Source organism: Pipistrellus kuhlii, unplaced genomic scaffold (assembly GCF_014108245.1).
Source record: "Pipistrellus kuhlii isolate mPipKuh1 unplaced genomic scaffold, mPipKuh1.p scaffold_m20_p_13, whole genome shotgun sequence".
Lineage (NCBI taxonomy): Eukaryota > Metazoa > Chordata > Mammalia > Chiroptera > Vespertilionidae > Pipistrellus > Pipistrellus kuhlii.
In genome coordinates this window covers 42541259-42566558 of record NW_023425438.1, presented here as the reverse complement: position 1 = coordinate 42566558, position 25300 = coordinate 42541259, and the positions used below count along the sequence as shown (strand labels likewise).

The 25300-nt window shown below is 40.3% G+C and overlaps 1 protein-coding gene and 1 non-coding gene across 4 annotated transcripts in view; one reads left to right on the top strand and one right to left on the bottom strand.

The window, feature by feature from the left end:
- The window catches only part of CTNNA2 (catenin alpha 2), a 1074738-nt gene that overhangs the window by 954037 nt on the left and 95401 nt on the right, over window positions 1–25300 (bottom strand). The gene's annotated exons all lie outside the window — the stretch shown is intronic.
- LOC118717913 lies at window positions 8555–8657 on the top strand. The gene has a single exon (XR_004987658.1). It is a non-coding gene; the product is annotated as a U6 spliceosomal RNA (small nuclear RNA).

The window sequence follows — 25300 nt, the reverse complement described above, 5'->3', positions numbered from 1 at the left end:
ATGATCGAGATAGGGACAGGAATACAAAACAGGAGCCAGCCTTTCTAGAGAACGAGAAGGAGAGGGAAAGTGGGGTAACACAAAGGAATGTTAGATATGATTAGTGTGACACAGTGGAGGTGCCTTGACATACCTGCAGGCCTTGTGGGGAATGGGGCTTTACTTCCCGGTGACACAGGGCAGGTCTTGAGTTCAGATTCCTCCAGCCACCTGTGGTGCCATGTGATAAGAATGGGGTGCTGGCAGTGATGCTGGGCCATCAAGTACGCAACATAGCACCCTGGCAAAGCCACCAGAACACTCTATGATGAACCATCCCAAGTAAGCAGAAGTTTGGCCCCTTTGTGTTATACTTGTGAATATGTTACAGTACGCAGTACAGAGGACTTTGCAGATATAATTTAGGTCCTGAACTACTGGACCTAAATGCTCTGGCCAGTGTGGTTGGAGCATTGGCCCACACACTGAAGGGTTAAGTGTACATGCTTGCATTGCAGGTTCCATCCAGGTGTCTCTCTCTCTCCCTTTCCCTCTCCCTCTCTCTCTCCCTTCTTCCCTCCCTCCCTCCCTTTGTCTCTTTCTCTTCACCTCCAACTCTCCCTTCCTCTCCTCTAAAAATAAATGGGAAAATATCCTCAGGTGAAGATTAACAAAATAAACAAAATGAAATAGGAAGAGGATCCTACATTACTCATTACCCAGGTGGGCCCAAGGTAAATTTGATTCCTTAAAAATACCTTCCTCCTATCTATGAATAGAAGTGAAGCCATCAGGGACATGCATCAGACAAGGACATCGGTGAAAAGAAGCCAAAACTGGTTTGGCTCAGTGGATAGAGCATCTGCCTGTGGACTGAAAGGTCCCAGGTTCAATTCTAGTTGGGGGCATGTACATTGGTTGCGGGCACATCTCCAGTAGAGGATGTGCAAGAGGCAGCTGATCGATGTTTCTCTCTCATCCATGTTTCTGATTCTCTATCCCTCACTCTTCCTCTCTGTATAAAAAATCAATGAGGAAGGCAAACAGAAGCGTAAGAAGGACCTGACCCACTGTTGCTACAAGGAGCCACATGCAGAGGAATGTGGGCAGATTCTGGGAACTAAAGCAGGCACTGGCTGACAGTCAAGAAAAGAAGCAGGACCTCAGTCTTACAGCCACCAGGCATTGAATTTGGCCAAAAACATGAATGAATTTGGAAGTGGATTCTTCCCCAGCACTTCTGCCAATAAAAAATACAGCCCATCAACACCTTGGTTTCAGCCTCGTGAGAGGCTAAGCAGAGGAGGCCTACAAGTCTGCCTGGGTTTCTGACCTTCAGAGGCTACCAGCTGGTACATTTATGTTGTTTTCTGCTGCTAAATTTGTGGTAAAATTTTTCAGCAGAAATAGGAAACTAACACAGGTGGCTCTCACATTTGCATGTGCATTACAACAGCCTTGAGATGTGTTCAGACACCAACTAATGGAACCCATCCATAGAGTTTCTGATTCATTAGGTCTGGGGTGAGTCTAAGAATCTGCATTTTTTTTTCTTCATTTTTAACAAGTCCCCAGCTGATGCTGATTTTACTTGACCAGGAATCACACTTGGAGAATCACTGTTATAAACACAGACCACAGCCACACATGCCAGCAGGGGAGCAGTGACCACGATGATACAAAGCATCAGTATAAAAACACCCCTTGTATTATAACGATTACCACTGTAATTGTTGTTGTTCTACTTTCTGAAAGTTACTTATGCTTTTTGCATCCAATGCCTTGAAGTGTTTCTCAACGAGGAAGTACAATGCCACAGCAAAATCACAGGTTTTCTGACCTTCAGAGACTACCAGCTGATACATTTTCAATCACAGCTGCAGTAGCCCCCAATCTCCCCGGAAGTTCCAAGACCTCTCCAAGAGATAATTTTTGTTTTCCTTTTTTCCTCACCTGAAGATATGCTTCGTATTGATTTTCGAGATAGGAAGGGGGGAGAGAAAAAAAAGAGAAGCATCAATGTAGCAGAGAAACATCAATCAGTTGCCTCCTATACATGCCCCTATCAGGGATCAAACTCACAACACCCCCAATATGTTCCTTGACCGAGTATCGAACCTGCAACTTTCCTGTGTATGGAATGACACTCCAATCAACCAAACCACACAAGCCAGAGACCTTTTTCTTGTTAGATCCACCAGCATGGCACTAATCACTGTTGAAGAATGTAAAAATAGGGGTCAAGAAATACTTGCTTAATAGAGAATAAGTGTTTCCAAATAAATTGTATTCCTATATAATTGGAAATTATTTGAGAGCTAGAAAAATAAATCTTCCAAATATTCTATCTGAAGTACAATAGCACTTCCAATTTTCTGATGTTGATACAAAAAGATACCGCTAATAATCAGGTACCCTATTGTAACAGGTTTTTTGTTTTGTTTTGTTTTGTTTTGTTTTTAAATATATTTTATTGACTTTTTACAGAGAGGACGAGAGGGATAGAGAGCTAGAAACATCGATGAAAGAAATCATCAATCAGCTGCCTCCTGCACACCCCCTCTGAGCCAAACCAGTTTCGACTATAACAGGGGTTTTTTCCTACAGTTGAGAATATGTGAATGTAGGCAACACAGGCAGAAGAGGAAATTGAGAAACAAAGGGCAGTGAAGGAGGCATATGAGTATCCTTCAGATATTCCTGGAGAGGAAAGGACACCCTGATTCCCACCAGAATATACTTCCCTGCATCAGAAGAGGTGTAAATGAGGACAATTATGTGATACCATAATTAATAATGAAATTAAAACACACACACACACACACACCAAAAAAAAAAAAAAAAAAAAAAAAAAGGTAAATGGAGGGGGAGAGGGGGATATTGGGCACTCTTCTTGGTTGTACCTGAGTATGGAAATGGCCTAACCTAATGGCCTAATTATGGACAAGTCCTGCTTTTTATTTTCTTCCAAAACTCTGTGAACCTAAGCTCATTTGCTCTTACTTTGACTATAAAGAGGTGGCACATTGCTCATCAAGATACTTTACATAATAACTATTCAAAGCCCTGGCTCCTGAACTGAGAGGTGACCTGAATGCAAGTTCCTGCTGCAATGAGATGATCCATCACAATATTTATTCAAAATTGAAGGGCTGTGCAATTTCCAACTGTTACTCATTATCTGCAGAGGAAGGGGGCAGGCAATGAAATCTGCTATGATGAAAGAAAAGCTTGCTGAAACCGGTTTTGCTCAGTGGATAGAGCATCAACCTGTGGACTGAAACGTCCCGGGTTCGATTCCAGTCAAGGGCATGTACCTTGATTACAGGCACATCCCCAGTAGGGAATGTGCAGGAGGTGGCTGATCAATGATTCTCTCTCATCGATATTTCTAACTCTCTATCCCTCTCTCTTCCTCTCTGTAAGAAATAAATAAAAAATAAAATAAGTAAATAAATAAATAAATAAAAAGAAAAGAAAAGCTTAACACTACCCTCAAGTGTAAAAATATCTGCAAGACCTCTATTTATTGTAAACTCATACCTTTTCTAAAGAAACACTGTAGAACAAAATATCATTCTAATAATTTCAAAAGGCTGTAATAGCACTTCACCTCTAAGCATAAATCCTTACTAAAGTATACCTTACTCTTCTGAAAATCACATATTAAATAAGTATCAAACTATTATATCCTCTTCAAAGCATCGTATGTCTTCTATCCAAATAAACAAAACTGCACACAGAAAAAGGAGTATATGAAGAAAGATCCCAGAGTCAAGACTTGCAGGAGGACACGTTTAGACTAATAATACATAGCCCAGAGCTTGCTGATTAAAAAAGAAATAACCATGTCCATATCTTATTGAAATGGGCTTTTATACTTACAATAGCATACTCATAAAATTTAAACCTATGTACTAACTTAATATACACTCACTACTCCAGGAGAATGTCAATAGAAACACAGCAATTTTAAATTCAAAATGAAAGCTGGTATCTGTCAAATTCATTTGCTTGCTTTTCACTACATTCATAGCCTCATGATTTACTATAAATTCATTTTGGAGCATAAAGAGGCTCAATCTACTCCTAAATTATGGCTTGTTTTCCACTGGGATATGAACATAAGTGGTAACCAGGCAGGCAGGCAGGGTTTATGCTATGTGCAATGTTTGGTTTCCAAAGTACCATTAGGGACACAGTTTTTCAAAATATACTTGACCACCTGGCAGGTGTGGCTCAGCAATTGAACATCAACCTTTGAACCAGGAGGTCACAGTTTGATTCCCAGTCAAGACATAAGCCCAGGTTGTGGGCTCGATCCCTAATGTGGGGCATACAGGATGCTTCTCATCAATGATGTTTCTTGCTCTCTCTCCTGCCTTCCTTCTCTGAAATCAATCTATACTAATAAAGAGTAATATGCAAATTGGTCAGGACACCTTCATAGTAATGACCAATCAGCAGGCTGTTGGGGCAACCAGGCCGGCAGTGAGGTTGGTGAGGGACAACCAAATGACTGAACAACAGGTTGTATGGAGCAACCAGACAGACAGGGGGGCAGTGAGGGGCATCTAGGTTGGCAGGGAGGGCAGTTGGTGATAACCAGTCCACCAGGAAGGGGATTGAGGGGAAAACCAGCCCGGGGCGGGGGGGGCGGGGGAGCAGTTGGGGGCTATCAGGCCAGCAGAGTGGGCAATCATGCAGGCAGGCAAGTGAACAGTTAGGAGCCAGTGGTCCCGGATTGTGAGAAGGATGTCCGAAGGCTGGGTTAGGCCAGATCCCCGGGATCAAGCCTAAACCGGCAGTCAGACATCTCCTGATGGGCCCCAGTTTGAAGAGGGTGCAGTCTGGGCTGAGGGGACCCCCTCCCCATGCATGAATTTTGTGCACCAGGCCTCTAGTAAAAATATATTTTAAAATAAAAAATGCCCTTTTTTATTAAATAAATAAATAAAAAATACATATAGATATACATACATACATATATACATACATACAAAATATATCTGACCAATGGCTAACTAGCATTGTTCTACCTGTCTATTATTCTTTAGCAACAATGCAATTCAGAACTGAAGGATAGATTTCCAAAAACTGAAAATACAAACTGTTAATATTTCAAACAGCATACTCTGAAGATTTATCTTCATAGTGCAAAAGTAATTTCAAACTATTTAATTGGAACACAGCTTCTTTGGCAATTAATTTAGCCTGTGTCCTTCTAACCTCCTGTAATTTAGAACTCCACAGGCAATAACTATGCAACTCTAATCTTCAACAGAATCTCAACATTTCATATACAGATTACAGCAAAATAACCAGCAAATTGCTCTCATTATCTTTTGCTCTTTAGTATAATTTACTCCAAACTACTTATCTGAAACATTCCTTTTCTAAGAGGGCCAAGATGATTGCTTAACTCTCTTCCCCAGTAAGTCCTGGGTTCGCTTTGTAACACGACCTGTTTGAAGAAGGCCCAACTCAATATCTGACCATGCACTATTAAACCTTATTTCTTTAATGTAAGTCACCTGCTTCAATCAGGTTTGGACCACGTTATAACACAGGGTTATACTGCTTCCCAAAGTCCCCACCAGGGACATCTTCCTTTTCCTCCTCCAATGTCCAAATGCTGACATTCTCACGCTGCTCTTCACCATGACCCCTAAATTCCACTGGATTGTACAGTCTGCTACAAAAAATCTTACTTTATTCTTCACTGGCTCATTCTTAAGAAAGTGCCATTAGTTTTATATAACCCACTAGATTACAAACTCAGTAGGACACAAATGGAGATTTTTGGTTTGTTCCTATCATCTGTAGAATACATTTTTTTTTAATCTTTTCAATAGTGGGATCTATTTCCTAGAGAGTAAAACCAAAACAAAAAGCACTTTTCGTTCCTCAGAATACCTTTAATACTCTAGTAGAAAAGACAGATCCTATATGTTCCAATTCTTCCTTTCTTCATTCACTCTTTCATTCATTCATCCAGTGCATGTGAACTAGCCACCCAAAGTGTTCGAGGCCCAGGTAGGTGCAATGGAAAACATCAATGTTGAATGGTGAGATAAAACTTGCTCTCACTCATTGGTTTGGAAAAGCAGGACCCATCCACCAAGAGAGGAGTGCTCAGAGAGTGAGCTCAGCTAGGAATGGGCAATGGTAGGGCCATTAATCTACCATTTCAACTGGACACTTAGGTCAGGTGATAAAGAAGTAACCAGCAGCACCAAATTCTGCAAGTACTGGCAAAGTGATATTATGCAACAAGATGGTGAAATAATCATTGCCTTCTAAACTGTTGACAGAAAAATGCTGAAAAACAAAACTGACCAAGATTAAAGGGAAAGAAGTCAAGTAACCCAAGGATGGGGAGTCAAGAAGTCAAAGTAATCAGAATATTACGACACAATATAAAGGCCCTGCTAATTGCTGAGTGGTTAGAGACTCGTCCTGATACACCAAGGTTGTGGGTTTGATCCCCTGTCGCTCAGGGAACATACAGGTATCAATCAATGAACGAATAAATAGATGGCGGGGGGGGGCAATCAATGTTTCTCTCTCTCCCTTCCTCTCTCTCTCTCTAAAAAGATAAATCAATAAAAATTTTTAAAAGGTATAATATGAAGAAATAAAAGCAGATATATACTTAAGAGCTATTTTATATTATTAGTTATTTTAAGAATACTTAGTACTTACGAATTATTTTTAAGCAAGCTCTAGTTGGCTACTGTATTTTATTTTTAAATTCAATGTTAAACTCATACATGTGCTGGTCAGTTAAGGAAAAAGTTGCAGAAACTCACAGAGAAATACCGTATTTTTCGGACCATAAGACGCTCCGGACCATAAGACGCACCAGTTTTTAGAGAAGGGAAATGAAGAAAAAAAGATTCTGAAACAAATAGTGTCCTAAAATATTTTATGTGCATTAAAACCCAACATCACAGTCATAAACACATGTAATCAACCCTGTAAAGTAAACAGCAGCATTTAGAACCATTTTAGAGCCGGGCAAGCACACAGAGACCACACAGAGCCGGGCAAGTAAAAAAACTTTTTTTTTAAAGTATATGTATAGGCTATATTTGGACCATAAGACGCAGGGACTTTTCCCCCCCACTTCTGGGGGGAAAAAAGTGCGTCTTATGGTCCGAAAAATACGGTAATAATATAAACCTAAACACTCATGGTTCTTTCAGTTTCCGATGGAAAATGGCTTATTCACCTGGTCCAACAGGAACAGACACTGCTGTGTGTCTGCTGGCAGCTCTAGCAAATGGGAGATGGTTTGCCTGCACTGTGCTATCCTTGCCCCTTGCAAGTGAATCACCAGACCTGAAAGGCCGTAACACTTAATAGCAATTACATGTGTTTAGAAGCCTTCTCTAGTGAGGCTGATATTTCAACACCAGTGGTACTCAGCCTATAGACCTTCTGGTAAATTACCTCATCAAGCCTGTTGATATAAAAAATCATATGTGAAAACGGAAAACAACAACTCAGCTTTCCTTCTGCTCCTCTGTGACATTTCATTTTAGACTCATGAGCCAGAAAAGACCTTAGGTGATATATTTCCATAAATACAAGAATAAAATGCACCCTGGTATTTAGAAAATGCCAGTGGGGTTCCGTTAAATATGTACATCTCCAGGTAGCAGTGTTTTCCATTTAGTTCAGAATATTTGCATTCACAACAACAAAGATCTCACTGAATACTCCTGGTCACTGGCTAAAGTGTGTTACTGTTAGTATTGTACAGTCAAGGCAACTAAAGCACAAGGCTGTTAAGTCACTTTCCAAGGTTAATGGAATTCAACCAGGATTTGTTTCAATGTGCAATGCAACTTCCCTCGGTTAAGTACTGTATTTCCCAGATAGTCTCAGGGGGCAAGCAAGTTAAGAAAATATTCAGCTTCACGTAGCTTCAAAGAAATAAGTGGACAATAGATCCTAGTAGATTGTTTAAGTTAACTAAAGCATCTGGGGATTCAAGTGGACAGACACTGGATCCAGTTCAATAAGTCAATTCTTCGTTTCAAGCAAGTTTTTTTTTTTAAGCCTTTATCAAATAAATAACGACATTTTCAATCAGCCATATGCTCTCTGAGGTGACCAGCATCACCTCAGGCGACCCATTAGCAAATTCATCAGATCTTTTCTCAACTTCACCTCCTTCCCTTTTGCCTAAGTGAAAATGGAGCTTATTTCTTCTTTCCTGCACCCCATTCCTGTCTGCCTTCTCATGACTCACTTGACCAATCATAGCCTCCTCTTTGGGTCCTCAATGTTTCCCCCTTTTCTGGCTCCCTCTAGTCAGTGGAAAGTCTTATCCAACTGAAAAGTGAAAACAAAACATGCTCTCCATCCCATTCCTCTCTTGATATCCTATATTTCCCTTCCCCTTCCCAACCCGGCTTCTTGAAAGGATAGTCTATAATGTTCATTCTACCTCCACCCATTCCCCATCCATCCCACAGCAATCTGGTGACTGTCCTCACCAGCCTACTGAAATGAGCCTTGCAGAGTTACACTTGATCTCCTTGCTGCTTAATTCAGTGGACACCGAATGCTTCACCAGCTTATGTGCTAAAATTGGAAAGATGAGGAGAAGATCATCATGGTCTCTGGGAAAGAATGAGGAGCAAATTCATGCAGTGTCTCATATTTTTATAGTAGGAACTCATTTTGTTATATAGAGACCTATCTCTAAATAGAGTATATATTTGCATATAGAAAAAGTCTGAGAAGACATATATCGAAAATTTAGCAGAAGTTATGCTGGGTGGTGGGATTTAGGTCAATTCTTAAATTGCACTTAATTATATATGTATATGCATTTATGTATGTTTGTGTGTATATATACACATATTCAACTTATATAATGATCACATAGTCCATACCTAAATAAAAATTTAAAAATATATCATCTCAAAACATCCAGTGGCCCCTTTTCACTTCTTATCTTGACATCTCAGTGGTATGTGACAATATTGACCGTGTTCTAAATCCTTGGCTTTAAGGACAGCACTCTCTCTTGGTCTTCCTTTCCCTCTTGGCATCCTGTTCTTGGTCTTTTTGTCAACCTCCTCTTCCATTCCCATGCCTTTTATGTTGGTCCCCTAAACTCCATCATTGTCCTTTGTCTCTCCCTGATCTGCACACCTTCTCTGGGTGGTCTCATTCATGGCAAAGACTTACAATAATGCTGCAAACTCCCAAATCTACTTCTCTAGCTCAGAGCTCCTGCCTCAATTCCAGCTTCCTCTATGCAACCATTTCCTAGATTTTCAAACACTTCAAAGCAACATCCGTGAAACTGAATTCATCATCTTTCACCCCAAACTGGTCCAACTCCTGTATATTCATAGATCAATGAACAGAACCACTATCTATCAAGCTCTGTCAAAAATATAGGTGTCATTTTTTTTTCTTTCTCTTACATCTTGCATTGACAGGATTATCAATTCTACTAAATTCTATCCCCAATATTTAGGAAACGCCACTTCTTTTTTTGTCTGTCAACACTGCCTTAATGATGGGTCTCATTTCTTCTTTCTATTATTGAAACAGCCTCTTTTGTCTTCAGTCTCAACTCTTTTTATTCCTTCCTCTTATTCTGCAGCCTTAGTGGGTTTTCTCAAATATCAATCACAGCATGTCACTTTCTGCTGAAAGTCTCTTATGACTCCCTTTGCCTAAGGATAAAATTTCAGTGATATTTATTATCCTCCAGCATAGACTTATTGCTCAGCATTCATCTACCTTGTGTCTTAAGACTTTGTGAACTCTAAATTTAGTGACCTGCTCCCTGTTCTCTAAACTTTCATATTCCTGGATGCCTTAAGCCTTTTCCCCATCACTCCACCTACAGGGAAGCTTATTCCCTGTTGTTAGTACAGTGGTGCCTCACACAACGAACTTAATTCGTTCCAGGAGCAAGTTTGTTATGCGAAAAGTTCGTTATGTGAAACGCTTTTTCCCATAACAATGCATGTTAAAAAAATAATTCGTTCTGTAGCATAAAATATGCTAAGATGACATAAAAAAAGATAAATTTTTTGTTATTTTTATTTAGATACATCTAAAAACATAATTTTTTTAAAAAAAAACACACACATTTTTTTAATTTTAAGACAGACTAAGTAGAGTCTACCGAATCTTGCACATCTTCATCCATTTTCTGCTTTTTGGCCGATGGTTTCATGAAAAACCTGTCCAAAGTCGTTTGTTTTTCTCTTTTCTCCAACATCTGCCGGAAATAACGGACAAGAGTATCGGAGTAAAGATCGTTGATTCTGTTTGCTTCAGCTGAATCCGGATAGTGGGCATTGGTAAACTCCTGAACTGCTTTCCATTTGACCAGGATGTTCTTGATGTCAGCAGTTGGGATTGGTTGATTGTTTGATTGTTGCTCCTCGTTATCAGATGACACTTCCCTTTGAGCATTGTCCTGTTGCTGGACCAGAAGTGCTTGGAGCTCTTCAGTTGTCAGCTCTTCTTCGTGTTCCTCAATAAGCTCCTCTACATCCTCTTCCTCTACCTCTAATTCCAACCTTTGGGCCACTGTGATGATGTCCTTCACCACTTCTGTGTCATCAACTACTGCTTCTTCCTGGGTCCACGAAGGCACAAGCATCTTCCAAGCAGAAATGAGGGTCCTTTGTGACACTTCTTCCCAGGCCTTCTGTATAAGTCGTATTGCCATAAGGACATCAAATTTCTCCTTCCAAAACTTTCGGACAGTCATATTGTCTCCACCAAACTCGCATTCTTCAAACACCTTATTAAAGAGGGCTCTAGTGTAGAGTTTTTTAAAGTTCGCAATAACTTGCTGATCCATTGGCTGAAGAATGGATGTGGTGTTTGGTGGAAGCTCGGGCGAAGCAGTCGTGGAAGCTCGGGCAAAGCGGTCGTGGAAGCTCGGGCAAAGCGGTCGTGGAAGCTCGGGCGACTTCGTTGTGTGAAACGAAGTTCGTTGTATGAATCATGAAAGGAAGTTCGTTGTGTGCAGCGTTCGCTGTGCGAGGCGTTCTTTATGCGAGGCACCACTGTACTTGACTTTCTCAGTTATCCTTTAAGAGTCAACTCAGACATTATTTCTTGACCTGCTCAGACCCAGCCTTGCTGTCTTATACTGTGCTATATATCACACTCTATTTTAATTGTTCATTCATTTGTCTTTCAGGTCAGGAGCTCATTAAACTGTTGAGCTCCTTCAGGTGAGGACTAAAATTTTAAGACTTTTTGAATCGACACATAAGTATAAGATTGGCATAAAACAGGCTTCTATAAAATTGGCACTGCTAGGCTGATGTGCTGTGAGAGAGAGGGGAACCAGAGTGTCTTGAACACATTTACCCACAAAATATTGCAGTGTCATTCTTCAAAAGTGACTAAAGTAAATATAGGTGCATCTAAATATATTTGCTCAACCCACCACTGACAGATTAATGAGCTCCAAATTCAGGAAGAACTCTAGGAAAAAGCTCAGAACTTGAGTTACAGCCATCTGTCCTGACAAGCATCTGCTCCTTTTGAGCAGGCACTCTGCTGCAGGAATGCTGTGATGTAGTACATGAAGCAGGGAATGTAGTACATGAAGCTGGAAAACCAGTTTATGCTTCTGTCTTTACTTCCCAAGTGATCCCCTTGGCAAATCACCTGCCCTCATCTGAAATTGGAGGGCAGCAGCATCTGAAAGAACCAGATGGACTTTTGTATTCCCATTAGCACTAAAATAAATAATTATCACAGTTCAGTATGAATGCTTTTCAACAGATTACTTTTAGGTGTTATAATACAAAACAAGTTATCTTGTGTACAATTATCTGAGGGTTCCTGAAAAACTACCAAGTCGTCTTTGTTAATCAAATTTAAATACTATCTTTCATGACCGCTCAGGAAGGCATGGCTCTCCATGGCTCTTTAATGGGTAGAGCCCGCAGTCAATGGGTAGAACCTTGGTTATCACTCCTCCCTCCTCTCTGACCAAGAAAAAGAATGCATGAAATGCTCCCTTTAACGAGATGGGAAACAAAGGAAACTTTGAATAGCATTAAAGACAGAATTGCATTTAAAGTATAATATAATTAATGGGGAAAATACTAGACTGCACAGACATCTCCCTCCACTAACACCCTGAAGCCCACTGCACTTTCTCTTAACCACAATCTCCATTTATTCAAATACTGGGTATCTGTAGGTTTGGGTCAGGGCTGGATCCTTTTCCATCCCAAGAGAGAGAATCATGATTATTCTCTGGCAATTGTGTGCAATTCTAAATAATTGAAACTTCTGTTCTCGCATTTCTTAGTTCAAGTTTGTGTTTGGTCCCAGATGAGATCCGTCAGCATGCCACCTGGGGAGTTCTGGAAGATAGACAGACATGGGACTCTTCCCTTCACAGGACTGTTACTACATGTGGCACTGCTGTGTCAATGGAGATAATGATAACAACAGAGGATAACAGAGTGGAAAGAAGAAAGGCACTTGTTGTTGTTTTTTATGACAATGATACATTCATTTAGCCATGACTGAAACCATCCTGGCTTTACAAACAGTACAGGCATATCTCCAGGATATTGAGGGTTTGGCTCAAGACCACAATAAATCAAATCATAAATTCATAATCTATATATTTGGTAGTGGTGGGAGTTTGCCTTCAGTTTGTAAAAACTGCAATACCTGTGAAGTATTACAAAACAAGGTATGCTTATAGATATGATTTTATGTTATTAGAAACCCAAACCCTCCTGACATACTATTACTGTTTTCAAATAGCTTTCCTTGTGTTGAAATTTGTAGACCGGTGATACATGTGAATGGGGTCAACAAACTGCAGCCCACATACAAAATCTTCCCACCTCCTGCTTTTGTCAATAAAGTATTATTAAATACAGCCATTATTTTTGTTGTTACTGTTGTATTATCTATGGTTGCTTTCATTCTACAATAGCAGAGTTGAGTAGTTGTGACAGAAAGTGTATGGCTCACACGTGAGAATATTTATTATCTGGATCTTTACAGAAAAAGTTGGCCAGCCCCTTCTCTATACCAGCAGAGCTTAACTGGGGACTGCATCAGTCAGATAATATTGGGATGGCTCGATAATTATTTAATGTTGTACACAGTTAAAGTCCCACAGTACAAAGGATACCCCACCTAAAATGTTAATGGTGATTCTGTTGGGAACAACTATTCATGCTCACTGTAACAACCCTTACTTAGCTGTATACCATGTCTCAGGCCACATGAATTGGTTTTACATTGCACTTGCCACCACCAGTCTGATAGATTTACCAGCATAGGTAACAGCAAAACAGAAGCATAGTATTGAACATACTATTAATCCTCACATTTGTTGACCAATTAGGGAAATATATTTATCACTTTAAGGTATATTTTTATTTAGAATTTTCTGTTTGGGGACTTGTTTCAATGTAAACACAACATTCTAAGTTTTGTTATAAAATAGGTTGGCTTTGCCCTGGCCAATGTGCTCAGTGGTTAGAGTGTCAGCTCAAGTCCCACAGGGTTCCAGGTTCTGTCAAGGGCACATGCCTAGGTTGCACGTCTGTTCCCTGCCCTTCCCCCCTCCACCCCCTGGCAGAATGTGTGCAGGAGGCAACTGGTCTAAGTGTCTCTCTTACATGATGTTTCTCCCTCCCTACTCCCTTCCTCCCCCTCTTGCCCTCCCCCCTTCTTTCTCACTCTGTCTGAGAAGCAATGGAAAAAATATCCTCAAGAGAGGATTAGCAAAAAATATATAAAGTAAGTTGGCTTTACACACAATTTTTATTGAATTATAGTGTATTGTATACTCATGAATTTTTAGGTACCTTCTACTTATGACTTTATAGAGCCATTATAATTTCTTTGGAGTTACTTTTATACTAAACAGTATTTTATAAATAATGATAATTATTCTAATTCTTGCTTTCATAAAAAGACCTAAAATATATATTCTTGCAAAGAAACAAATTAACCTTATATAGAGATCTAAATGTGAAAAAACAAAACACATGCTTCTGAAACTATTGCTACTATTTCACAATCAAGAAATATATACCCTTAACTATATAGTCTGCTGAAACATGAAAATCAAAGAGGTTTAAAAATATGTGAATTACAATGTAAGGGATATAAAACAAATCTATCTTCAATGGAATACACTATAATTGTTATTTCATCCAAGGGATTACAAAATAACAACAGCTGAGACACTGCTTCAAGTAAGACCAGATGGGGGAAAGAGTAAGTGGTTCAGAAAATGAGGCATTGTGGAAAATAACCAGCCAGCAATTCAACCTTTCAAACTTGAGCCGATTGTTTTTGCCTACTCTGGAGAGTATACACTGCAAAAAGAGGGAGGGTCTGGGGTGCTCTGAACTCCCTAAGTCCCAACTATGTTTCCAGTTTACTAAATCCTTTTGTGTCTCTTAAGAGTTAGAATTTCTTTTCTTTTTCTTTTTTTTTTTTAATATATTGTATTTTATAGACTTTTTACAGAGAGGAAGAGAGAGGGACAGAGAGTCAGAAACATCGATGAGATAGAATCATCAATCAGTCGCCTCCTGCACACTCCCCACCAGGGATGTGCCCGCAACCAAGGTACATGCCCCCGACCGGAATCGAACCTGGGACCCTTCAGTCCCCAGGCCGACGCTCTATCCATTGAGCCAAACCAGTCTCAGTAAGAGTTAGAATTTCTTATATATTTATAAAACAAAACCATCTAAAGCTATCTTAAGTTTTCAAGAAAAAAGTCCCACCAACTCCTCTACTATCTAAAATGGTTGCCCTCTAAATGTTGTGGCAAATGGTCCAGGAGAATGACAGCCAGCACCCAGGGTAATCAGGATAGTAAACCTTTATTACACAGCACTGCTAGTCCAGAGGGCTCTGATCCAAAGCCTGAACTGCCAAAGTGGGGAGGTTTTGATACACGTTGAGTGGCCAGATTATTATGATCTCTGAACACATAATAATCTGGCCACTCAGGGTGTGAGTGTGTGTGTGTGTGTGTGTGTGTGTGTGTGTGTGTGTGTGTATTAGAGGCCTGGTGCATGAATTCGTGCATAGGTCCAGCCAGTCTGGCCAGGGGGAAGGGGACATGGGCAGCTGGCCAGCCAGCCTGCTAGTCGAACTCCTGGTTGAGGGGGGGAATTTGCATATCAGCCTTGTTATTACATAGGATATACACAGAGTGGCCAGATTATTATGCACTCAGAGATCATAATGATCTGGCCACTCCGTGTATATATCTTCTTGTGGCAGGCCCCTTTGTGGGCTTTGCAGCTCTGCCTAAGCGAGTTAAAATGGGGAAGTAAGATCACTGTTTAACTAGATACTGAACTAGGCCATAAGCCCCTAAAGTTGCTCCCCTATTTTCTTTCTCATATATATGAACCTGTTTGTTATGTACCAACTCCCTGGTTAAACAGCCAATATTACTAAGGTGCTTCCTGGGAGACATGCAGTGACTCTGTGATGCTGAGTAGTGGGAAAACCATTGCAACTTGGTGACCAAGAATAAATGACCCCACCCACACAGAAGAAATGTAAACATCCCTCTCATGGGTCTATAGGATATGGATCCTACCTAACAAGCATGGAGCTGGCAGAGTGAATACCTGCAAGACTTCATACACACCTAAGTAGACATTTCATTTCAATGGACAGATAAAGCAAAATGAAGAGATAACACAGAAGGTGGACAGCATTATTGGCACAGCATATGGGAGAAAAGGTAAACCACGGAAATGTACAGGCTTAGAGGGAATGCTGAGAAAACACAACAGAGATACAAGAGTCTGATAAAATGCAAAACAAAACAAAACAAAAAACCTGTCATGGTACACACAAAACAGGATCCCAAGGGCTGGAGAAAAGAATTCAGCCAGGTCCACAAGTCTTCACAATGAAGGGTTTTAACCAGTTTTCAGAAAGGAAGAAGTGGAAACTATTTCAAATACACTATAGGTTGCTCTTTTTATTATTTTTTTATTTTTTTAAATATATTTTATTGATTTTTTACAGAGAAGAAGGGAGAGAGATAGAGAGCTAGAAACATTGATGAGGGAGTAACATTGACCAGCTGCTTCTTGCACACCCCCTACCGGGAATGTGCCGGCAACCAAGGTACATGCCCTTGATCGGAATCGAACCTGGGACCTTTCAGTCTGCAGGCCGACGCTCTATCCACTGAGCCAAACCGGTTTTGGCAGGTTTCTCTTTTTATGTGTGCTGTAAAATAGGCATAATTCTCAGGTTAGAGACAAACACATCTATTTCAAAAAAATATGCTGGTTGTAGAAAGAAGCAGAATGTCCACCCAACTAGCAACATTGAATGTGTGTATCTGCAGTCAGAGGCTTGATGTTAGCATCTCAATCAAGGTCCTAAGGCCCAAAGAGGCAAAAGTTAGGCAAATGATGCCACTTTTATATTAGATTTTTAATTACGGAAAATGACTCACAATAATTGGAGAAAAAATAGAAAATATAAACAGAAAGAAAAATTAGCTCAAATTCCATTCACATAATCAATACACGTTGAGATAGTTCATGTCAGACTATTTATCATAGAAAGTTTTCCTTTAAAATTGAGGCCAACGTGTACACTGTTTTAACCTGTTTTACTTATTGTTTTCTTCACATTGTAGGTCAGTTTTGAAGACTATTGTTTCTGTGTATAAATAGGACATGGTAAGCTATTTTATTTAATTTCCCTGCCCAATTTTTTTAAATTTGTTCTTTATTCAGAGAGGAAGGGAGAGTGATGGAAACATCAATGATGAAAGAGAATCATTGATTGGCTGCCTCCTTCATGCTCCACAATGAGGATCGAGCCCACAACCCCAAGCATATGTCCTGGCCCTGACCGGGAATCAAACCCTGACTCCTGGTTCATGGTGATATTTGATTTTGGACTGGAACACATGGTGTTCCCCTGGGCAGAATAGTTCCCACTGATTCCTTGTCCCTCAAAGTCGAAGAATGAATCCTCAGACAGAAGATGGTATAGCAAAGGTGGACATTTATTGAAAAACAAGTACAGACTCCCACCTGTGAAGAGAAATGAATCTCCCAGCACAGACTCCCACGTAGGGAGGAGGAAAGAATCCCGCCAACTTCCTATTTCCAGGGTTTATATAGGCCTCAAGTCCCTTGTCCTGATAGCCCTTCTATTGGTCAATATTCCGTTTTGAATTGGTTACTATAGAAACTTCTGAGCTCAAAGGTCAAACCTCACATCCATATGTGAGGTTTTCCTCCCCTCCTTATTGTTTTCTTATTCCCTTTATTTTGTAAATGTAGACCTTTTGCTGTTTCTAGCTCCCTTATTCTATGGAAATAGACCTATTGTAGCTTTTCAGTTCCCCTATTCTATGGAAATATACTTTCTGCTGCTTTGTAACCCTGTGCTTCTTACAAGATCCCTTTAATTTCTAAAATTTCCTAAACCTGTCTTTTTTATCCCTAATAATTGCTGTTTCAATAGGTTGACATTCAACCACTGAGCATCGCAGGCTGTGTTCCACTCCAGTTCTTTGTCGTTGGACATATAGCGTCTAGTCATTGTTGTAAATGGGCCTGGGAGTTAATTCATAGAGGTGACTGAGGTATGACATGGAGAGTTCAATGCCATTAAAATACAATTTATTATCCATGGGTCCCAAGATGAGGAGGCATGAATGTACTGCAGGGCCTCATGGGGAAACACCAGGGTCAAAGGACGAAATGGGAAGAAGGAGGAGGATGGCCAAGAGCCTTAACTGTGCTTTCTAAGAGCAGGAATGGCTGAGGAGGAATATAAGTCTGAGTACTGAAACAGGAATTTGTGGGGGTGAAAAAGACAGTTTTTAATAAATTTTGGAAATTAAAGGGACTTTGGAGGAAGCACAGGGCTGCAGAGAAGCAGAAGATACATTTCCATAGAATAGGGAGCTGAAAAGCTGCTTCAGGTATATTTCCATAGAATGAGGGAGCTGGGAAGAAAAGGCCTATATTTACAAAATAAAGGGAAGGAAGCCCTTCATTCAGAAGGAGAAGAAAGCCCAAAGGGGATAGGAAAACAACAAGGAAAGAGGGGAGGAAATGTGATGTTTCACCTTTGAGCCCAGGAGTTACTATAGTAACCAGTCTAAGGGAATAGTAACCAATCAGAGGGGATGCCAAGGCACCAGGATCTGCAGCCTTTATAAGCCACAGGGAAAAGGCACTCAAGGGGACCCTTTCCCCTCCCCATGTGGGAGTCCATTCTGTGGGACGCTTCCCCCTCCACACATGGGAGTCTGTACTTGTTCTTTAATAAATTTCTACCTTTGCTATACCACCTTCTGTTCGGGGATTCTTTCTTCGACCCCGGGGGACAAAGAATCCGGGTTCCAGTCCAAAAATTTCATTTCAGTATGTTTAGGATCAGATCATTTGAAATACAGGGGTGGTCTTGGTATGTAACAGCTAGGTAGAGGAGATGGATGTAGATAACAGCTTTGAATTGCTTGGTTTACAGATAAAAGGCATACTCCCAGGCATGTTGTTTACTACTTTGAGGAATTAGCCAGCCCTGGAAGGTGCAGTATTTCCAGGTCTACCAGAGCACCAAGATGTCAAAACGCTTTAAAATATAGAAATTGGGGGGGGGGGGGATGGAGAACATATGAACACATGCACACAAGCAGATACCCTTTAGCTTCCCTTCAGCAGCCTTTCCTTCCACCATCATGTACCAGGACCCTGGGTTTCAACTCCTCCAGATCACTGGTGCCTTCAGTACCTGGTCCCCTTCTTCTTCACCCCAACCTCCAGTATTATTCCCATGACCAACTCAAAGTTGGGTTCTTCTAAAGTTGAAAAAAGATCCAAAGTGTTCTCAAGATCAAAGCAGCTGGAAAAACTGTCAGTAGGAGTTTAGGAAACAAGTACTCTTTGCTCTTCTGCACAGAAGTTGTTTTAATGGTTAGTGAGAACTATAGCTTTTGAAATAATAACTTTACTTTTCATAGCTTTTACCTCTGAAACTCAACCTCCAGTAATTATCTCACTGATAAAACATACAAAACACCATTCTCATGACTCTTACTTTTAATGTTTAGTTCTCAAATATCTGGGCAACTGGCAAGGAAGCCTGGGAGAGTGAAGGGAAGGTGGCATATGAGAACAGGGACAGAGATGGGTCATCAGAGGGCACCAGAACAAGGGCAAATACCTGGACTTTATTCTCAGTGCAAGAGGAAATAAAAGTGGGGTTCCGGCAGCACAGTGATCAGCTTCTGTCTATTTTTATCCTATCCTTCGCCAGACCCATCTGGGCTCCAAAGGCGGAGTTATTGGGTTTCTGCAAAACATGCCCAAAGGGCACAGCTGTGAAGAGGGGGAAACAGGAGGAAGCTGCTGCCTATGACTAGAGGGTAAAATCTCATGGGGGAAAAAAAATATCGAAAAGAATAGAAATAATCATAAATAGAAAAGTTGGAGAAGATAAAATGTAAAAGTTGATGAAGGCCAAAAAATGTAAGTCAAAAGTAACCTAAATGCTACAGGAGAAAAATTCCACTGGAGAAAAATATAACTTAGCATATATTAAGTCATATTCATGGCTGAAATTAGAAATCAGCAGGAATAATCTGAATTGCTTCGATGGAACAAAAAATAATGCAGCCTGGACCTCATTCAAGAGAAATGTCATTAATTCTTTAGAAGCAAGCTTAGATTTTCAATGACATTTTTATGAAGAAAAAACTCAGTTATTCCAACATTGACAATTTCGCCAACCTCAGGCAACTTCATCAATTTTAGATTGTTAATTTTTTTAAATGTATTTTGAAATAGGAAAAACCTAGATCCAAATATCAATTAAGCCGAAACTGGTTTGGCTCAGTGGATAGAGCATCGGCCTGCAGACTGAAAGTTCCCAGGTTTGATTCCGGTCAAGAGCATGACCCTTGGTTGTGGGCACATCCCACGGGGGTGTGCAAGAGGCAGCTGATCGATGATTCTCTCTCGTCAATGTTTCTAGCTCTCTATCCTTCTCTCTTTCTCTCTGTAAAAAAATATTTAAAAAATAAAAATAAAAAATAAATATCAATTCAGTGCTACAAGTTCCCCCCAAGAATGACTTCTAATCACAAATACTTAATTTTAACAAATCTATACTATATAAGTATATACTCAACCTGTTGATCAAAGAATTCATCATTATATATTTTAACAAACAACCTTATGAGTTAAGGCTATTCAAAAAAATATGTTTTCCCTCACTAAGCATGGTTTTTTTTTAAGACATCAAGTGTAAAAACCCTTGAACAAAAAATATTAGCATGTTTGTGATGAGTAGCTAAACACCACATAAATTAACAATAGGCTCCAAAAATAAATCATCAATGGAATATGTTCGGACCAGGAATTATTTCTGTGAAAAATGTCTAAATCATTTTAATCTCAAAAGATTGACACAATACATGCTCCTCATACCTCGTCCATCATACATGCATTTCTCACACCTTTCACAGCTTCTCAAGACCCCAATGCATACACACATAAAGATACACGTGTGTGTGTGGGGACACACACACACACACACACACACACACACACACACGAACCAACCTGCTATTCCTAGGACACATGCCCACTTACCCATGCAGGGTTAGGCAAAACTCTTCCCTCTGTATTACTCTCTCTTGCCTAGCAGACAACTCCCAGTGATCTCTCAAGTTTCAATAAAAGCATGCTGTCTTCTGTCTTCTGTGTCTTGGTTCACACACACTCTAGGCAGCAACAATGACTACTTGGCACAACAACTTCCTCTTTATTAGTACATGTTTCTGATGCCATTGCAATTACCTGGTTATTATTTAACAGGAAAGGAGTAGTAAAAGGGGAGATGGAATATATAGGCACGCCAAGTATACAGCTTTGCCCAAAAAGTTGCAGTTAACATTTTCTAACAAGTCTATTTCCTGCTGATTGATAGGGGAAGGGACTGGACAAAGGCAGGTTAGACTCATGCCCAGCAAGGACTGAGTGAAATGGGGAGTTGCCTAACTGATTGCCGGTCAATCACACCTGAAAGCCAGTCAGCGATCAGAATAAGTGTGGCCCCTGCAAGTGCACAACAACTGAATATATAAACTTCCAAACCAAGGAAGTTCCCTCTCTTCTCTCTCTCACATGTGCAGGGTTCCTGGCTCTCCGTGTGGCAGGGGTGCTTTCCACTGTGCCCACGCAGCCCACAGTCATATTGGACTCCTCACATGGACAAATGGACTTTAATTAACTTGGATGCTGAACCACACCTGGCTATAGTATGGAATGGAAACTCTGGACACTAGCCTTGTTTCTGGCTTTGCCAAATTCCCAGCTGCACCTTTTCAGAACTGACTTATGGGGCAGGGGATTTTGGAATCCGAGAAATGTAACTCTACACCAATAACACTTTTCCACGTCCCATCCTCCTGTACAGTCTTACAAAATTCATTTTCTGAAGATATTGCAAGAATCTCATTCCCACTCGTTCTGGGAAATCTGGCCCATTGATTTCTTCAGCATCATTTCTATGTTCCTCCCTCAAACAGGCATTCTCTCATCTTTAGAGTCCCACAAACAAGCACAGTTCCTGTTATACAGGATACTTTTAAAGAGCAATGTATCAATTAAATCAAGAATTCAGTGCAAGTAGGCATTTATGAACTTGAAAAAATAATTTCTATTTATTCAGCATTATTATATGCTTACAAATTAGGAAATAATGCCAATGAAAACGTTTCTATTTCACTGAAAGATGACAGCACTTCCCCTAGACAGCAAACAAGATAAAATCTTTATGCCTTGTACATTGACATCTTACAGACACATAAAAGAGAAAAAGAAAAGTAGAAGTCAACGTTCATCTTGCATTATTAGTTATATAATTACATTGTGAGAATACTGGTATCTTAGAGCATTAAGCAAAGATATAATTTTTATTTGTTCAATTTTAGATATGTTTAATTTTTTATTATGATTTTATTTTTAGAGTGGTTTTAGCTGTACAGCATAATTGAGCAAGAGGTACAGAGAATTCACATATATCTCTTGTTCCCACATATGCATAGTTCTCCATTACCCACATGACTCATCAGACTAGTACATTTTGTTTTTACCAAGGATGAAACCACATAGACTCATCATAATGCCCCCAAATCCATAGTTTACCTTCAGGTTCACTCTTGGTGTTGTACATTCAATTGGTTTGGACAAACAGATAATGACATATATTGCTCATCATGATGACATACAAAGTATTTTGAACTTCTCTAAAAACATTCTCTGTGTTGGGCCTATTCATCTCTTTCCCACCTCCACTTCCTTTGGCAACCACTGATCTTTGTACTGTCTCCAATGCATTGCTTTGCCTTTTTCCAGAATGCCAGGTAGTTGGAATCACATGATAGGCAGCCTTTTCAGATTGTCTTCTTCAACTTAGCAATATACATTTATGGTTCCTCCATGTCTCTTCATGGCTTGACAGTTCATTTCCTTTTAACACTGAATAATATTCCATTGTCTGGATGTACCCCAGTTTATTTATTCATTCAAAGGCTAAAGGATACCTTAGTTACTTCTAACACTTACTATCTATATATATATAAAAGCCTAAGTGACTGTTGCAACCAAAACAACTGAACAGACAACCAAACAGGCTACATGGGGTGACCAGGCTGGCAGCAGAGTTAGTGAGAGATGACCAAATGACTGAACAGTGGGCTGTGTGCGGTGACCAGGATGGCAGTGGGGGGCAATGCGGGGGCAACCAAGCCAGCAATTGGGGACATTAGGGGGGATCAGGCAGGCACACAGGTGAGCAGTTAGGAGCCAGTGGTCCCAGATTGAGAGAGGGATGTCTGACTGCTGATTAAGGCCCGATACCCAGGCCTATACCAGCATCCCCTGAGGAGTCCCAGATTGGAGAGGGTGCAGGCTGGGCTGAGAGGACCACCCCCCGTGCATGAATTTTGTGCACCAGGCTTCTAGCCCCATATAATAAAAGCCTGGCAACCATCATGGCATAACAACCAGAATGACCACTCGACCAATCACTATAAGATACACTGACCACCTCTTGGCCTGTCCCCCCTAGCCAGCAGGCTCTGATTACCAGATGGTGAACAGGGAACTGGGATGGGTGGTGAGGGATATGGGCAACACCAGGACAAGGCTCCTGCCCTGCTGGTTACTCCACACACAGAACCCAACCCACAACAGGGGTGAGGCCTGCAAGCAGGCGGGAATGGCCGACCTCTTGGTGTCTCCCCACGGCCCACAGGCTCTGATTGCCATATGGTGAAAGGAGAACTGGGGGAGGGGGGGGTAGTATTAGGGAATGTGGGAGGTGCCAAGCCAAGGCATCTACCCTGTCAATCACCCCACATACAGAGGGTGACCTGCAGCAGGGGTGGGCCATGAATGGGCAGGACCAGCTGATCTCTTGGTTCTCCCCCACACCCCTGTGCTGTAAGGCTCCTATCCCTGGTGGCAAATTGGGAATAATCTAGTGGGTGGCGGCAGCGGGGCAAGGCCAGCTGCTGGCAGCAGGGGAAGATGGCTCTGATCTGAGGCTAGGCCTAGGGACTGTACCCACACACGATTTGTGTTGAGCCTCTAGTTATGAATAAAGGTGCTATAAATATCCTTGGGCAAGGTTTTGTATAAGTTTCCAACTTCTTTGGGTTAATACCAAGGAGTGAGATGGCTAAATCATATGGTAAAAATATGCTTAGTTTCATTTAAAACACACACAACAGCAAAAACAACAACAGCAGAACTGTTTTCCAAAGTGACTGTAACATTTTGCATTCTCACCAGCAATGAATGAGAGTTCCTACAACCTCATCACAATTAGATACTGTCGGTGTGTTTCAGATTTTGGCTAATTTAATAGTTGTGTACTGGCATCTCATTGCTGTTTTAATTTGCATCTTTCTGATGGCATATGATATAGAATATCCTTTTATATGCTCATTGTGATCTATACATCTTTAAAGTGCCTATTAGGGTCTTTGCCCCACTTAAAAATATATATATATATATATATATATATATATATATATATATATATAGATAGATAGATATAGATATAGATATATATATATTGATATATATATTGATATATATATAATTGATTTCAGAGAGAAAAGGGTAGAGAGAGAGAGATAGAAACATCAGAGAGAATCATTTATCAGCTGCTGTCTGCGCACCCCACCCTGGGGATCAAGCCCGCAACCCAGGCATATGCTTGATCAGGAATCAAACCATGATCTCCAGGTTCATAGGTCAATGCTCAACCACTGAGGCATGCTGGCAAGGCTGGCCCACTCTTGTTTTTTTTGTTTTGTTTTTTGTTTGTTTGTTTGTTGGTTGGTTGGTTGGTTTTTTCTTATTGTTGGGTTTTAGGATTTGTGTATCTTGGGAAATAGTCCTTAATCAAATATTTCTTCTGAAAATATTTTCTACCAGTCTGTGGCATGCCTTCTAAGTCTCTTGATACTGCCTTTTCCCAAGCAGAAGTGTTTAATTTTAATGAAGTGCAGCTGATTTCTTTCTCTCAGAGATTGTACCTTCGGTGTCAGATTACTATTCCCAATGTTATTCATGTGGCTCGCAAGTCACACGTGGTTTGACACTGTTGACTAATGAATTTGCCGACCACTGATCTAGGCTTACACCTGTTATCTTCTAGGAGTTTTATAGTTTGTTTTATATTTAAGTGTCTGATTCATTTTGAGTTAATTTTGTCAAGCATATAAAGTCTGTGTCTAGATTCAATTATTTGCATGTGGATGGCCAGTTGTTCCAGCACCCTTTGTTGAAGAGCCTGTCTTTGCTCCATTGGATTGCTTTTGCTCCTTTGCCAAAGATCAACTGACTTTATTTATGACCATCTATTCCTGGACTCTATTCTATTCGATAGATTCATCTATTTTTTCTTCGAGTTATACCAGTTTTTGCCTCACATAATTTGCTGCTCTATTGTTAACGTCATGCATGTTAAGAATTATTGCATTCTTGGAAACAGAACCCTTCATCATTATATAATGCCTTTCTTTAACCCTAATACCTTTTCTTATTTTGAAATCTGCTTTATCTGAAATTCATATAGCTACTCCTGTTTATTAGTGCTAGCATGTTTGTTTTTCTCCATCTATTTGCTTTTAATCTCTATGTGTCTTTATTTTTAAAGTTGGTGTCTTGTATAGTTAAATAGTGCATTTGATCCATTCCGACAAATTCTTTTAAATGGTGCATTTAGATCACTGACATTAGAAGGG